The 16450-nt window shown below is 38.3% G+C and overlaps 1 protein-coding gene across 7 annotated transcripts in view; it reads right to left on the bottom strand.

Moving 5' to 3' along the window:
- LOC106871984 (E3 ubiquitin-protein ligase LRSAM1) overlaps positions 1-16450 on the bottom strand; it is an 82572-nt gene that overhangs the window by 45456 nt on the left and 20666 nt on the right. For 2 of the 7 annotated variants that reach the window (XM_014918780.2, XM_014918793.2), the window contains exon 2: positions 7321-7356. The exons of 2 other annotated variants lie outside the window; for them this stretch is intronic. The gene's annotated coding sequence lies outside the window, so the exon portion shown is untranslated. Of the gene's footprint in view, positions 1-5168; positions 5397-7320; positions 7357-16450 lie in introns of those variants that run through there. 3 more of the 7 variants (XM_014918802.2, XM_014918811.2, XM_014918828.2) reach the window with 2 other exon arrangements.

Raw genomic sequence — 16450 nt, 5'->3', positions numbered from 1 at the left:
AGAGAAGGGGAGAGAGAGAGAAGGGGAGAGAGAGAGAAGGGGAGAGAGAGAGAAGGGGAGAGAGAGAGAAGGGGAGAGAGAGAGAGAGAGAGGGAAGTGAGAGTGTACCTTCGAGGTAGAAGGTGAATATGAGAAAGAGAATAGAGAGGAACAGGTAAGTTGGATGGGTAGGTAAATGCACTAGAGTGTGACATGATCATATAACTGTTGGTTACAACGATGAAGGTTCCAGTTGATACAATAAATGGAACAGCCAGCTTGCAAAATTAATGTGTAAGTGGTTGAGCACTCCACAGACATGTGTACCCTTAATGTAGTTCTCACAAAGATTCAGTGTAACACAAAAATGCACCAAGGCTGGCCATTCGAAATACAGGTACAACTCATTTTTGCCAGCTGAGTGAACTGGAGCAACATGAAATAAAGTGTCTTGCTCAAGGACACAATGTGCCACTGAGAATTGAACTCATGACCTTATGACCATGAGCTGAATACCCTAACGACTAAGCCACATGCCTTCACAGATGATCAGAGATGAGGATTAAGGTGGATACAGGGGGAAGAGGGAAGTGTAAGGAGGAGGTAGTGGTAAGGAACAGTAGTCGGGATACGTGAAATATTTTGGCAAGTAAGTGAAAGTCGATGCTTTGCTGATGAGGTCATATGACACAGAAACAAGTCCAGAACTATCTCCTACACTTGCGGAAATAATTTAAATAATATTAATCCTTGACTAATAGTGTTTCTTTTTCGTCACCCACAGCTTTTTAATGCTTCCTGTGCTAAATAGGTTAACACAGATTTAACTATTGGGGGCAGTAGTTTTGACCTTAAACTACATCTGTGTTCTAAGAGAAGAGAATCAAAATAAAACCATTTTATACTGGTAGGCTTCTCCAAATGGACACTGAGCAGGCCATTTGAAGGTTGTGTAATCTAAAACAGAGGTTTTCAAACTTTTTGGGCCACTGCCCCACTCATAGCCACATAATACCCTCAGCGCCCCCACCCTTATTTTTATGTATAAATAAATATTTGATATTTTACTAATTTATATACACTATGAATCATTTGATATTTAATATAATATTATATAATTTGTATACAATACTATAATAATATTATAATAAATTCATAGCATCCCCAAACCACTACCTTCATCCCAACGCCTCCTTTTTCTCTACTCTTCCCCTTTAGGCTCCAGCACCCACCTGAACCGTCTCAACACCCACCAGGGGGTGGCAGTGCCCACTTTGAGAACCTATGATCTAAAATAACATTCATATAAATTATTATGGTAGATGGAATCTGAATATACGTGTCTGAATATATCTTTTGCGAATGTATATCAGCAAAAGATATAAAATTGGTAACAAAAGCAAAATAATGGTGCTTTCTGAAAGGAGTTTCCTGATAAGTTTGTTCTGCATTGAGTTAAGCACTTCTTTGTCACGTTCAGCATGAGAAATGTAGCGAACGAGTAATTAGTTCATAACCAGTGGTACTTTTGTTCACAAATTACATCATACTATCGTCATCTGACACAAGATCCCCTCCTCCAATGCCCCCTCCCCTCTCAAAATTCCTTGTCTTGCAAGTTACTTGGTGACCCTGTCACATAAAAAGCATCCGGTCCACACTGTAAAGGTGGTTGGCATTTAGGAGAGCATCCAGCAGTAAAAATTATGCTAAAACTGACCTTGTCTGTGCTGGTGCCATGTAAAAAGCACTCGGTCCATTCTGTGGGATGGTTGGTGTTAGGAAGGGCATCCAGCCATAAAAATCTGACCAAAACAGACACAGTAGCCTGGGAGAGTCTCCTATCTGGCCAGCTCCTGTCAACCACCCTACCTATGCATGCATGGAAGATGGACGTTAAATGGTGGTGATGATGATGATGATTATCATCATCATTTAACGACCGTTTTCCAAATTAGCATGGATTAGATGGTTTGACAAAACCAGAAGACTGTATCAAGCTCTTATGTCTGCTCTGGCATGGTTTCTACAGCCGGATGACCTTCCTAAAGTCGATTACTTCAAAGAATGTACTAGATGCTTTTTATGAGGCACCAGCTCCAGTGAACTCACCAAGCCAGTTGCAAGACAATTCCTCTCAACTATTGGGGGAGGTTAAGAAATATATTGGCATCTTGCAGAAGAGGAGATACATGGATACCCCAGTTGAAAAAGACAGAAGATAGTGGTGAAGAGATGTCAGGAAGATGAACATTAGAGAAGTGGTCCAGAGGACTGGGTAGGTTGAATGGGTACGCAAGATTGTGAGAGTGTGAAAGAAAAGTGACATATGGATAGAGAAGGACATAGAAGTGAATGCAGTGAATGATGGACGCAATAGATAAAGTCAGTGTTTGGTTCCATACAACATAAGCTACAAACCATGATATGGAAGTGTTACCTTCACTAAAACGTTATGATGGGGGAAAAAAATTGACATTCATCCTAGTGGTCAACAGTCCAGTTTCAATCATTTTGTAACTGATTTTAACAAGAATAAACTGCTTCTTTAGTTTCAATTAATTTTCAAAATAACTAAGTAATTAAAGATTTTTAGTAAAATAAACAGTAACAATGTTTTTATTTACTGGTTAAACAAAGCTGCTGTCAAGAACAATTTATGAAAAGGTTCTTATATGAGAACCGGTGAGAGAGATTCTATTCAGTTACTTGGCATGTTAGAAATAGCAACTAAATCTCCTTCAATAACACACTCTATCTCTTTAAAAACAAAAAGGATACATTTAATAATGTAGTGCCAGATATACTATGTTCACACACACGCACACAAAAAAAAAATATGTAAGATCCTAGATGGAACATTTTTGATGAGAAGGGCATGGTTGATCTGGGACTAAATGACAATAACAATAGCCCTTACATGGAAAAAAAACTGGGATAGATCCTTTAACTATTCATATATCTGTTGCCACTCATATAAATAAAATTTTGGTTGATATTTCTATTCAAATAAAAACCCTTTAATCCTAGTCAATTTGAGTGGATCACTAACACTGAAATAGGGCCAGTATTGAGCAGGTTAGTATCAAAAGGGTTAAAGCAATTATTGAGGTCTAACTGGCTCTAGACATTGGTCTTTGTCTGTTAGAAGTAAGTAAACATTCAATATACAGAAACAAGACAATATATAGACACAGATAATATGATAGAAACAATATTCTATTATATTATCGTAGATATCCTGACGTTAACAGGATGAAACTTCAAAAACAATGAGCAAATGAGGGAGCCTCTGTTCAGTCTGTTGATCTGCTAGAAACAGCAGCCAAATACCATTAAAAAAATATCTGTAAAAATACCTTTTATGAGATCACTTGGTCTGATAAAAATAGCAGCTAAATACCTTGAAAATCTTACTCTATCATCTTAAAAAAATGGGAAAGAGACTTTGGATAATGACGACCACAGTTGGTGAGGCTGTCATCCTGGGTCTGCTTGATAAGAGGTGACACCTGGTGTTAAAGAACCACAACAATAACATCATGAAGATAAAAGTAAATTTAAAACAGATCTATAAATGCAACAACACATACAAATCAAAAACTTTGAGATGAGAAAATTTGTTAAGAAAGTAACATAGAGGTATTAGTGGCTAATTAATATTTTGTAAAAAGCAAATAATAATAATAATAATAATGGCTTCAAATTTTGCCACAAGGGTAGCAATTTTGGGGGAGAGGATGAGTCAATTATATCAACTCCAGTGTTTAACTGATACTTATTTTATTGACCCCTAAAGGGTGAAAGGTAAAGTTGACCTTGGCAGAATTTGAACTAAGAATGTAGCAACGCGTGGAATACCGCTAAGCCTTTTGTCCAGCGCGCTAACGATTCTGCCAGGTTAATAATAATAATCCTTTCTAATATAGGCACAAGGCCTTAAATTTTGCGGGAGGGCTTAGTCGATTACATCAACCCCAGTACTCAACTGGTATTTGTTTTACTGATCACAAAAAGATGAAAGGCAAAGTTACCCAAGACAGAATTTGAAACCAGAACGTAAAGATGGACAAAATGCCACGAAGCATTTTACCTGGCATACTAACGATTCTGCCAGCTTGTTACCTTAATAATAACAGTAATAATGATGACAAAAGGCCAGCAAGTTTGGGGACGAGAAAAACCGATCACATTGACCCTAATCTTCAATTGGTACTTATTTTATTGACCCTGAGAGGATGAAAGGCAAAGTCGACCTCAGCAGAATTTGAACTCAGAATGTAAAGGCAGATGATAAGCTACTAAACATCTTGTCTGGTGTGCTAATGATTCTGCCAGCTATGCTGCCTTAATAATAATAATAATAATAATAATAATAATAGTAACCTTTAGGAGGGACAAACAAGAGTGCCTAATAATCGATGTGGCAGTGGTAGGAGATCAACATATTATCATGAAAGAAACAGAAAACACTGATAAATATGGAGACCTGAGAATTGAGATCGCGAAGATGTGGCAGCTTCGAGAGTCAAACATAAAGGTGGTGTCCCTATTGTCATTGGGGCATTTGGTTCAATACCACCCAACATGAGAAAATATCTCGGAACTTTAGAAGTACCCTAGAATATAAGTGTATTGCAAGAATCAGCATTACTTAGAGTTGTACACACATTGTGTAAAGTACTGTCTGAAGTCCTTGTTGTGACTTAACAGAGTACAAATCCCCCGTACACACAATATCTTCAATCAACAACCTCACGATATTGGATACTGTGCGACATCTTAAATAATAACAACAAGAATAATAATAATAATAATGTTAATAATAATCCTTTCTACTAAAGGCACAAGGCCTGAAATTTTGGAGGAGGGGACTAGTCGATTACATCGACCACAGTGTTTCACTGGTACTTAATTTATTGGCCCTCAAAGGGTGACATGCAAAACCGCCCTCAGCGATATTTGAACTCAGAATGTAAGGACAGATGAAATGCCACAAAGCATTTCGCCTGGTTAACGACTCTGCCAGCTCGCCGCCTTAATAGTAGTAATAATAATAACAACAACAACAACAATTAAATAGATGGGAAAACATAAAAGTGTTTACTCTAATTAAGCAATAATTCTTTTTTAGAGATTCTCAAGATGCTGAAACCAAAGAATTTAAAGAAAGAATAACAGAAAATTACCTTGATAAACAACACCAATGTTTGATAAAATTAGATTTTAAATGGGAACCATATGAAAACCTTAAAATTGAGGGTACTGAAGTTCACACACAGCAATCTGGTTGGGAGCCACATGAAGCGGGCGAATAGTGGACCCATCTGCAGTTTTGTGTTGATTTCACTCGTTTGTAAGCTAAGAACCATATGTCAGGTAATTCTATAGAACTCATCTGCTGAGCTTCCTTTAGTTAGTTGCATAGATAGAATGGTGCCAAAGAAGATACAGCTGCCAATATTTACAGATTATTTATGGAGCAAGTGAAGGCGGGGCAAAAACTAGACAGACACATATACACACACATGTATGTGTATGTGTGTGTTCACTCTTGAAGTGAAATATTTAAAATAGGTTTGTAAAAAGAAAAGATGGAAAGAAAAAGATACAAAAGAGATAGGAGAATGAGGAAGACAAAGAAAACGAGAGAAAGGGAAAGAGAGGGGAAAAACAGAGAGAGAGAGAGAGGAAACAAAAGATAGATGGTGGTGGGGGTAGGGAAAGGAAGAGAAAGACGATGATGAAATGTGAGGAAAACATGAAAAAAGAAAGCAAAAAAAAATGGAAGAAGATAGAAAGATCGACCAACCAACAAACCAGCCAACCAAATGTGAGAGACACCAAAAAAAGAAAGAGAACCAAGTTTGTTACAAGTTCTTGAAATAAGACGTGGAGAAGATGATGATGATGTTGACGATGTTGAATCTGTTAAACATACAAGAGTTAAGTCAATCAACCACTGAAACAATAATTGTTCAAGCTGATCGCACATTTGCTTGATCAGAGCTAAAAGACAACAATTGTTCAAGCCAAACAACAAAAACTATACACACAAATAAGAGAGCCTCTATGCAGTTGCTTGAACTGCTAGAAACAGCAGCCAAAATTCCCTCAAGTTATACCCTGTCACAATAACAACAAACAACTGCACTTCGTTAAATAAGTAGAGGGGAGGACAGGATGAAGGGAGTACAATGATGTTCCTTTATGTGTTCTGGGTTAGCTTTGCCTTTCATCCTTATGGTGTCAGTTAAAATAAATATCAGATAAGCCCCAAAAAGGATTTAACCAACTATATCCTCCTCTCTCACAAAATGTTGTGACATTCTGCTTGTGGTAGAAATCATCCCTTTTCATTCTGAATTCAAATCTTGCTAGGGACCAGTTTTGCCCTTCATCTTCTGGAACCTATAAAATACAGTATTTACTCGTGTATCTGTCGCACTCCTAATTGAATGTTAAATCTTGGTACCAAATATTTTTCTATCAAAGTTTTAGATTTGCTCCTTGTACAAGTCACACCCCCCAGTTCGTTCAGTTAAAATCAATTATTGCTTTCAAATTTTGGCACAAGGCCAGCAGCTTCTGCGGAGTCGGCAAGTCACTTACATCAACTTCAGCATTTAAGTGGTACTTATTTTATAGACTCCGAAAATATGAAAGGCAAAGTCGACCTCAGCGGAATTTGAACTCAGAACATAAAGACGGACAAAATACTGCTAAGCATTTCGCCCGGCGCAGTAACAATCCTACCAGCTCACCACTTTAGTACATAGTGCGACTTACATATGAGGAAATATGGTAAGAACTAGTCAAGTACTGAGAACTAATCTAACCAACTATATATACTCCAGTTACAAAAACGTGTAACTTTGTATCTATGCTTGAAAGCAAACCTTTCATTGACAGAGACAAGTATGTGGAAACTAACCAAACCTACATCAATCATAAGCAATCCTAGAAACAAACAAAAGGTGAAGCTGTTAATTTTCAGGTTTTTTTCATTATTTACACTCTTTATTTATTTTTTTTTTTTTCTGCTAAGGTTGTTATTTACCCTAACTCAGCACTGATTGTGTAAACATATAAGATGAAAGATGTCTAAATACTACTTTATCCTATATGACCTTCCCTTTTTTTTTTTTTAAGATTTGGCTGCTATTCTAGTCAGTTTCAATCACTTCTTAGAGGCTCCCTCAGCTTGTTTCATTACTATTGATGGTGGTGATGTTATTTTGTTTATAGTCAAACTATAAAACTAAAAACTGTTAGTTTATAAATAACAGGCAACAAAACGCGACGTGGGTAGAAAAATACAAAAATATCAGAGGAACTCACCAATGGTTCTTTTAGTCTTCCCCAGCATGTTGTCTGCTGAAAAATGTCCAACAAGGTTTTAGCAACTCTCTTGTTAAACAGGGCAGAGTAAGAGACGAGAGCAATTTCAATACAAGAAACACCCAATCCATATAGAATGACTAATAGCAGAAATCATTTCAGTGGAATTCAATCAAGAACAGAAGAAAATTACCATTTTAACAGTTAAATACCAAATGAACATACCAATCTTGGTTTGTTCCAAATACAAACATACCAAGATTGGTGTAGCAGAGTTGTGTGTGCATATGAACATGTGTGTGTTTTGTTGACGCCCAGGATTAAGGAAAAAAATAATAATAATAATAATAATTAAGGAAAATAAAAAAAAATAACCTGGGCCCAGGTTAGACTGAGCTTGTGCAACATGGTTGACTGATCAATATCGGAAAGGAATATCTCACTGTTAAAATGATGACATTGCTTCTGGTAACAAATCGTGAAAATATCCAAAATTGCAAACGCTATCCAACCCACGCTAGCATAAAAAAAGCAACAACAACACAGAAACAAACAGACCAAATATGAAAACATTAAACAATGATAACCCAAAGCAACATCAACAAAAACAAATACACATCTTGGGGAACATTGATTTCTGTACATGAAATAGAAACAATAAATGCAGGAATTAAAATGGAATTGTTAAGTACACTTCAAGAATAAAAATTCAATGAAACCTACCACTCCAAGTTCCTTATTGAAAGTAGTCATCAAGCAATCTTACTTCAAGACTGCAGCAGACAAGAAACTCATAACAGTAAATTACACTGAATATCTCAGTTCTCTCTTTCTCTCTCTAAAACTCACATACAATAATCATAGTTTAACATTTACTTTTCCATGCATGCATGGGTCAGAAGGAACTTGTTGAGACATATATTCTATGGCTGGGTGCCCTTCTTCTTACTAACCCTCACTTCTTTCCAAACCATGTAATATTTCTCCATTGCCAGACATGTTTTTTTCTTTTTTTTTTATGGAAGAATGGAAATGAACAATATTGCTTGTAAGACGGTGATGCTCGTCTAGTCATCACATGGTGACAACGCAAGGACTCGTACACACACACACACACACACACATGACAGGCACCTTTCAGTTTCAGTCAATCAAATCCATTCACAAGACTTTGGTTGGCTTGAGGCTATTGTAGAAGACAAGGTGCTGCACTGTACGACTGAACCCCCACAAGACCAAATAGTTGGGAAGCAAGCTTCTGAACCACACATGTGCATATATATGTATATATACATACATACATGGTGTAAAGCAATTTTAAGCAAAAGGTGTAGAGTTAAATAATCTTATTCATAAGCTAGGTCAACCATCAATCACACTGCAACCGTCAGTTTCACCATGCATTGGTTCAACAGCTAACCAGTTAAATCTGCTTTGCAGCATTCCATTATTCAGAGTTTCATGTCTTTGTCTATGGACAATGCTAACACAGGGCAGCCTTGGGGAGCAAATACCACTGCAGTCAGTTTTTATCAACTGAGGACATGGAGAATATCTGGATCTCATCTATGAATTGTGTGTGTGTGTGTGTGTGTGTGTATTCATCAATATTATCATTTAGCATGATGCCCATATGCTAGCATGAGTCAGATGGAATTTGCTGAGGCAGATTTTCTATGGCAAGATGCCCTTCCTGTCACTGTGCAGCACCTTGGGCAAGTGACTTCTATGATAACCCTGGGACAAACAAAACCATGTGAGTGAATTTGCTAGATGGAAACTGAAAAAAGTTCTTCATATGTGTGTGTGTCTCTTTGTGATTGGGTTTGTTCCCAGCACTGCTTGACAACTAGTATTGGTTTGTACAACAAAAAGACCCAAAAAAGTAAGTACCAGGTTTAAAAAGAAAATAACTACTAGGTTCGATTAGTTTGACCAAACACTTCCAGGTACTGCCCCAGCATAGCTGCAGTCAAATGACTGTAACAAGTACCAAGTAAGAAGATAAAAAAAAAAAAAAAGGTACAGAGGGCTGTCACACAGTTCCCAGCTACCAAATTCACTCACAGAGGCATTAAACCCAAAACCATGTGGCAGAAAAGCAAGCTTCTTAACCGTACAGCCATGCCTGTCCCTATATATTTTTATTTAAGTCATAAGTTCATAAGACTGGTTTTCCAGATTCAGTGAAAAATATGTCCTACCCTCACTGGATGGGATGCCAATCCATCATGGGATTACTCATTTTTACCGGCTGTATGGATTGGAGCAATGTGAAATGGAAGTGTCTTAAGAACATAATGCATCACCCAGTCCAAGAAATAAAACCACAATCTTATGACCATGAGTGCAACGTCATAACCACTAAGCCACATTCATATACTTATATCTCATCATCAAGATGGAAGTTAAACGATGATGATTGATATATATATATATATATATATATATATATATACATGCTGTTGTGGCTTTGTGGCACGAAGCAAAGCAGGCTTTGCCGTCCACTCAAGAAAACACATGGAAAATGATCTACAAGTACTCGAGCAAACTGAATCCTCAACTTGTTCCCTTTGCAGAAAGGTTTGCAAAGCACCAGCAGGCCCCAAGAGACACATTCGTGTCCACAGAACAAATCACCGCTTTAATTTACTGAACCTTCTTTTGTCGTTCACAAAGCGAGAATTCATCATGTGTGTGTGTGTGTGTGTGTGTAAACATGTACACATACATACATATATATATACACATACGCACATCTGTGTGTATGATGAATATAAATTTTTATTCCAGATAGTTGGCAGTACCTATGCTGGGACAGAGACGAAAGTTGTGGCTTTCTTTTCCAATATCAATTTCCTGTTGAAATTATATCCTCGTGTAACAAAGCGTTCACTCAAATGATATCATAACGAAGTATTTCTGTACACAACTGCACCCTCTCACCTACCCCACAACAACTCCTATACAACTACTATTTTTACAATTTTGTTTTCACAGTAACGAATGGCATGTACTTGTACATGCCATTCGTTACTGTGAAAACAAAATTGTCATGTTACCACTACTATAGACTTCATAGATGCCGTAATGTACTGGAAACTACTACACAGCAGTTCAAAACTGTTCACAGAACGAACTAACGAAAGAGACTCTACGCTGTCGCTCAACCCGCTAGAAATAGCAGCCAAATCTCCCTCAACTCTCACCCTGTCATTTTAAATAAGGACAGATAGATACATTGGATAATGTTGTCTTAGGTGTAATGCATGAGGGAAAAAAAACAAAGAACAATACTCATTGTCTTAAGATTTAACAGGATCCTAGTAACATAGCAACGGTTTAATTTCTGCTGATAAAATTTCTTTCAATGTATTCTTTTAAAAAACATGTTGTTCCAGTTCACACACAATTTCTTTTTGTTACAATTAATTGACACTGCTGAAACTTTCATTTTTTTTACACTATCAAACTTAACGTATTCACAAATACGTGTAGCCATGGCAGTTGTGGTCAAGAAGCTGACTTTGCAAATATGTAGTTTCGAGTTCAGTCCTACTACGCAGCACGCACCTTGAACAAATGCCTTTTACTATAACCCTGGGCCAACCAATGCCTTGAGAGTGAATTTGGTAGATGAAAACCGTGCGGAAGCTTGCCATATATATATATATATATATATATATATATATGTTTAGCCAATAAAACACACACACCTGTGTTTTTATTGGCTAAACTGGCAACATGACCGTCCCCAAATACAACAATATATATATATATGTGTGTGCGTGTCTTTGTGTTTGTAACTGTTCCCACAGCTATCGTTTGACAACTGGTGTTGGGGATCTTTTTGGTTTGACGGGCAACATTTTTCATTAATGTTTTATGTAGTGTTTTTGGTACCGAAACACTTTCAAACTTCGGAATTTCAACCATGTTTCGTGGTCTGCTACCACAACAGTTCCTTTATAGGATCCAGTTAGCTCAAGACATCATCAGGAAGATAAAAATTTTTGTATTCGAAGTTATTTCATGTAAAAAGTTGTCGTATTTCGGTAATTTCAACCAATCACTGACGTCTATTGAGGTGAAAACAATTACTGCCGTGGAATGTAAACAACGGTGTCATAGGGTCTTTTCCCTTGAATAAAATTAGTGCCGTTGTTTGTCAACAACGACCCGTGTTACTCTTATTTATGACATCGTTCGTGCATTTGTACTGGTTTTAGCTTTAGGGTGTTAGGGTTCAGGTTTTAGAGTTAGGGTTAGGGTTAGGATTATGGTTAGGGCTATGATTATTTTTGCCATAACCTCACTCATAACCCTAACCCTAACCCCAATCCTAACCCTAAAACCCTAACCCTAAAACCTGAACCCTAAACCCTTACTAGGGAATAATGATATAATTAAACAGGGAATAACACTCTTAACACCGGTAAAAATTATTGTTTATAAAAAGAGCAGTAACTGTATTCAGCTGAATAGACGTCAGTGATTGGTTGAAATTACAGAACTACGACAACTTTAACATGAAATAACTTATTAAGAACTAATTTTTGTTAATAAGGCTAAGAGAAAAAGATGTTTTATATGACACATTCTACCAGTATCCCAAGTTTGAAAGTATTTCGTTAAGAAAACAAGTGTTGCCCGTCAAACCAAAAAGATCCGGTGTTGGTTTGTTTACATCCCTGTAACTTTTCAGTTTAGTAAAAGAGAATGATAGAAGTACTAGGCTTTAAAAAACAGTACTGAGGTCAATTCGTTTTGACTACACCCTCCAAGGCGGTGCCCCAGCATGGCCACAATCCAACTAAAACAAGTAAAAGATAAAAAGAAATATCCACTCTGCCACGTACCCTCCACCGCACTCACACACAAACAACCACAGCAGCATATTTCCATGAACTTAACTTTGCAATCACAGAGTTCAGAAATTAGATCATCTCAACATAATTATGGGTTGACCCAACCCTTGTGAATGACTATGAAAAAACAAGCTGATGGGTAGAAGCTCATTAGATGGGGCTGTATTTATTCTTGGGGAACAGGTTTAATCCGTTACTCAGTTTAACCCCATCACCTAGTCACTGGCTTCTTTTGGTATAATCCACTCTCTTGGAAGTATTCAGAGAGGTTTCCAGTTTGAGCTGATGTGCTGCTTCCTATTACTGGAATGCACCAGTAATTATTTCCTCCTTTTTTTCCACCAATCCTTAGACACTCTGTAAAAGGTCAAGGGTACTGATCTTCGTCTCCTGACTAAGCCAGAGGAAGTAAAATCCCAACATATATTATTCCTATGGAATACAAGTTACCATACTACCACTGCAGACTGATGTATGCCCTCTTAGAATTCTGAAAGCAAAACTTCATATAATTAACTTAAACATGCTGTAACCAAGTAATTTGACATTTCATAGGACATTATTATAATAATGTTATAAAGGCCAACTTCTGAATCACTGACTGAAGGCTCCTTAATCTATTTAACCTTTTCTCGAATACAATATTCCAAATAGAGGAAGCCTCTGTGGAAGTATTAGAACTGCTAGAAATAGAAGAAAAATTTCACATAATAAAGGAAGTCACGTTATATTGCAGTGAGAACCCAGCTGAAATCACAGCTTAAAATATTCCCATAACAGGAAAAGTCACAATAAAAGGCATGAATGCCTACTCAAATATGGCTTGGCTAATTGGCACTGGCTGACTTATTTATGTTAAGGCAACAACTTCATAGGAAGTGTACAAGTTTTCCTGCCAAATGGATTCTACAACCTTCTTAGCTGTCAGTTATTTAAGGGTGAGCTAATTCAATTTAAGATAGAGTTATCCCAGGTTTATATTCCAGCTCGTGTTGTCCCCCTTCCCATGTAATAAGTCTCTCATCTCTCTTACTTACTCTCAGCCTAAAGGGAGAGCTAGTTTGGATTTGCATGAGTCAGTTGTTTTTCCTGCTTGGTAATCTATCTCGCTTATCTTTCTCTCCTATTCACAAGCCTTAATTAATAGTATCAATTAACAAACATTCATTATATGCACGGATTCATATGTCTTGTATTACTTACGCAATATTAATTTATTGACTAATCCTATAATTCATTGACTAACCCTATAATAGTGTAACTGGCTAATAAAATATTTGGAAACTCAAATGAATCTAAGAGTGGTTATTTTTAAGAGACAGCTCAACAGCTTATCTGATATGAGGATAGCTAGAAAAATAGGACTAACAATCGCACTAAGATATAATGTAGTCCTAGATACTACTAGCACTCCATCAGTTATGATGCCGAGTGTACCAGCCACTAGCGTAGAGTGTGTTCTACCCAGGGTGGTCTTTCCATTTGCCACCCCCGGACCCCACAAAAAAGCACATATTGCCTACAGCAGACCCAAAATTACTGCCACTTTAAAAGTGCCACCCGGTATGGACCGCCCCTACCACTACCCCCTAGCTACACTAGTGGTTCCAGTTGATTCAATTAATGGAACAACCTACTTCTGAGATTAACGTGCAAGTGGCTGAGCACTCCACAGACATACATACCCTTAACAGAGTTCTTAGGGAGATTCAGCATTACACGGAATGTGACAAGGCTCGCTCTTTGAATTACAGGTGCTACCCATTTTCACCACTGAGTCGAATGGAGCAACGAGAAATAAAGTGTCTTGCTCAAATATTGAACTCACAACCTTATGATCATAAGCCAAATACCTTAATCACTGAGCCACGTGCCTTCTAGATACACTATGTCTGATAAAAAGTGGGGTTGTTATGGGTGGAATATATCTGAACACCTGGAGTTATAATGTTCAAAAATATTCAGGAAATGCCATCATTTTACAGATAAATTATGAAAGAAAGACTAAGTTTATAGTCTGAAAAAGTATGCCATCAATATTGAAGGAAATGTCTGTTTTACAGACAGACACACTATCAAAGATGCTAAAAAGCAAGGCAAACAAGGTAACCTCTATATGGTTAGTCTACCTAGTAAAAACAATAACCAAATCTCCCGTGTATCATACCTTACAACCTTAGACCAAGAAGGACAGAAGGATGTATGTATGTATGTATGCACGTGAGCAGAGAATTCGTTGACAGGCAATTTGCTGACAGACAATTTGCTGACAAACATTCTACCAACAGACAATTCCCACACAGCCTCAGACTCAACACGGAGGCTTACATCAAGTGCCTGGAGGAGGTAGTGCTGCCCTGGGTCAAGAAGGTGGCTGCTGGAACACCCTGTGTCTGGTAACAGGACTCTGCACCATACCACACAATTGTCCGGTTTGTAAGTCGTCTGTCGGCCAACTATCTGTCAACAAATTGTCCGTCTACCTGTAGTGGGTGCTTTTATGTGCCACCAGCACGAGGGCCAGTCAGGCAGTACTAGCAACAGCCACGCTCAAATGGTGTTTTCCACGTACCACCGGCACAAGTGCCAGTAAGGCGACGCTGGTAATGATCACACTCGAATAGTACATTTTACGTGCCACCGGCATGGGGGCCACGCAGCGGCCCTGGCCACGATCACGCTCGGATGGTGCTCTTAGCGCTCCACTAGCACAGATGCCAGTCATGCAGTGCTGTCATCGAATTCGATTCCAATTTCACTTGCCTCAACAGGTCTTCTATATATAGACAAAAAAGACAGGATAATTACAACAGGAATGACAGTCAGTAGGTCTGCAGAAACAAGGTTGATCTGAGGCTAAATAACAAACAACAATAACAACTAAAACTATCATTGATAAATCTTTCCCTGTAGGATTAATTACACTCAGCATCACATCTACTGCGATGCTACTGTAACTGAATACTTACAGCATGGTGCCTGGTTGCAACTATGTGGACTTAGCTGTTGAGAGTTTGGTGTCTTTGGCACGGATGTAATGAGGTAGTGGGGGAACAGGATATGAATCACCAATCTCTTTTTCACACACACACACACACACACACACACACGGAATTAAGTATGGCAATGTCAGTGGTGATGAGACAATAATTATCCTGATGAAAGCACCACTGGTGATGAGATGATGATGGTGATAAGGAGATGTTGACAATAATGTGAAGATGATCATGAAAATAGCAGAGTTGATAATGATATGAACGATGATGGATGATAGCAGTGATGATGATGATGATGATGATGACAATGATAATGATGATGATGGGATGACCGCAGTAGTGGTGGGATGATGATGATGATGATGATGATGATGATGATGATGATGGGATGACCATAGTGGTGAATGGGATGATGATGATGGCTCATGCTCGTCCAACCCATGCTAGCATGGAAAGCAGACGTTAAACGATGATGATGATGGTGATGATGACAATGATAATGATGATGATGGGATGACCGCAGTAGTGGTGGGATGATTATGATGATGATGATGATGATGGGATGATGATGATGGCCCATGCTCGTCCAACCCATGCTAGCATGGAAAGCAGACGTTAAACGATGATGATGATGATGATGATGATGATGATGATGACAATGATAATGATGATGATGGGATGACCGCAGTAGTGGTGGGATGATTATGATGATGATGATGATGATGATGATGATGATGACAGCAGTGGTGAAGGTGATGATGATGACAATCGCAGTGGTGATGGTGTGATGATGATGATGACGTGGTGGTTCCTATGGTGATGGAAAGATGGTGATGATGATAGCATTTGTAACAGAATGATGATGTTAACTGGGGGTTTTTAACCCCCCCCCCCTCCTTGTTACATCAATCAGCAACATCAGCTCAGACGACTTCCGGTACAGAGAAGACAGTCATCAAAATACTGCTGAACACCACCACATCGGCCTCTATCAGGAGACCACACTAATGAAGTGTGGGTAGGGGTAGAAGGAAGTCAGAAAAATAGATCTAACAACTACCTCGCCTCTCCCACTGTTGCTCTCATCACTATCATCTCCAATGCAATCATTACCACCACTACCACCACCACCACAACCACCACCACCACCATCACCACCACCATCACAACCACCACCACCATCACCACCACCACCACCACAACCACCGCAACCACCACCACCACCATCACCAGCACCACCATCACCACAATCACCACCACCACAAC

Source organism: Octopus bimaculoides, chromosome 8 (genome assembly GCF_001194135.2).
Source record: "Octopus bimaculoides isolate UCB-OBI-ISO-001 chromosome 8, ASM119413v2, whole genome shotgun sequence".
Lineage (NCBI taxonomy): Eukaryota > Metazoa > Mollusca > Cephalopoda > Octopoda > Octopodidae > Octopus > Octopus bimaculoides.
This window is presented reverse-complemented; position numbering and strand designations above follow the sequence as displayed.